Source organism: Myotis davidii, unplaced genomic scaffold (genome assembly GCF_000327345.1).
Source record: "Myotis davidii unplaced genomic scaffold, ASM32734v1 scaffold902, whole genome shotgun sequence".
Taxonomy (NCBI): Eukaryota; Metazoa; Chordata; class Mammalia; order Chiroptera; family Vespertilionidae; genus Myotis; species Myotis davidii.
In genome coordinates, this window is record NW_006293951.1 from 282,104 (window position 1) to 284,262 (window position 2,159).

Consider the following 2,159-nt stretch of genomic DNA (forward strand, 5'->3'; position numbering starts at 1 on the left):
TCATCTTTCATGGCCGAAGGTGGCTGATGCTGCATAAAAGTCGATACGAGTAGGGAGTTTAAGTGTATTATTTCAAGGAGAACTAACGTTGATGTCTAATTTGGAAAGTGGAAGTGCAAATAAACTAAATTCCTCATACCTTGTAGCAGATGCATAAAGCAAGGAACTAAGGTAAATAATCACCATAAATAGGAATAAAAGTAACCGCAAAAAGTACAACAGCAAACTAAGAGTGGTTGCTTCTGGGAAATGAAACTGAGCCTGGTGTTTGGGAAGAGGGGTGATTGGTCTTCATGTTCTGCCTTTTGAATTCTTTGACTTAAAAAATAATGTTGAAAATAGATTATTTCTATCCCTCAAAAAAAAAGTTAGCTCTAAAGAAAAACGAAGAATGGAGGGATATGGGGTAGGGAGTTATCACACACGTGATTAATTTCAAATCCACTTGTTAGTGTGCCATCTTAGGATACAGGTCATTGTCAATTTCCTTACATTTACAAGGATTTACATTATTTTATCTTATAGAGACAATAATGAATAAAATAGCCATTTTTAACTTAAAAAATTACCTACTGATACCAGTTTTTCATCTTTTATTCATCATTATTGGTAGTGTTATGGCATCCCTTTTCTAAAAAAAAAAGTGAGGAATGAGAGGGAGTGATGAGAGAGAGAAAGTAAAAGGTCAGCTAGAAGTTTGAAAGAGGAGATCTGAGAGTTAATTATACAGAATAGAGACAAGATGAGCCATTAACAGCATCTACTGCCATAAATCACAAAGCTTGTGTTTTTAAATAGTTTGGCTATCAAGATGATTTTTCACATTTCTCAGTAAACCATCCATGAAGAGATCTACCAAACATTGTCAAATATGTTTTGTATATTAGATAGTTCTTCACATTGTATTTGATGAGGGATTATGAATAAATTCAGTAAATGTAACAAATTGATTATAACTAATGTAATACTTTCAATGAAAGATTACTGATATGTTCAGGAAAATCATGAACTTTTTTACAAAATGTATTAGTTCTAGTGTGTCACAGCTCTAATTTGGAGCAAATTATTCTGCTCTTTTGAATTAAGTCCAACTGGGAAAAAAGTAGAAAAAAATGTTTTCCCCTTTACTTTTGATCCTGTATCCAACCTCTCTTTCTTTCTCCTTTTGTTAATTCTTATAATTGTATCATCAGTTCAAGTCCAGACTCCATTCGAGTAAACCAGTGTGCAAGAGCTACTACATGGTTGAAATGAATAGAAATCTTTTTCTTTATTTCATTATTTTAAAATACATTCTTATTGATTTCAGAGAGAAAGTGAGAGGGAGAGAGAGATAGAAACATCAATGATGAGAGAATCATTGATCGGCTGCCTCTTGCATGCCCCCTACTGGGGATCAAGCCCACAACCGACTGTGACCTCCTGGTTCATAAGTCGGTGCCCAACCGCGGATCCACACTGGCCTGGCTCACCCCATCACTTTGAATTACTCATGACCCATTTGGCTCAAAGAGGCATGGAGGGTGCTGTGGAAACACGCTGACGGAGGCCCCCCTCTCTCCCTGCCTCTCCACAGCCCTTTACTGTGGGTCTCTCCGGGACTCCTGTCTTCCGGCCTTCGTTGTGTAGGTTCCCTTTCCATCTTTGTTTGATGAGCCCCAGCACAGTGCCTTGCCCAAATCAGGCTCAGGAAATTCTCAGTGCAGCAAGAATTTGATTAAGGCTTAAGGCTAATCACGGACAAATGCCTCTGTCGCCCCACAGACTGTGTAAGACTCTTGGGAGAGAGGGAAGGGCTGGCACAGGGCCCTGGATTCTAACACCAATGATTCTAACAGCAAATGTTAGGCTGATCACTACATCTCCCTCTTGCACCTGTGGGACCTCAGATAAGTCACCTAATACTCCTAAGCCTCATGTCCCTTGATTATTTGAATTTTCTAGAAAATGCTCCTCTCATGCAGCTTCATTCCAAGAGGCACAAACTCACTGGTAACACAAATATGCCGTGACAAGGACATGTTGTTTCCTAATTAGCTTCTTTTTCAAAATTCTAATTTATCATCTCTATAATGTATTACCCTCTTACTGTCTCCCTTCCTCATTCCAATGGAGGTTTTCAAGCACAGGTGACACTGATGTATGCTATCTCCTTCCTA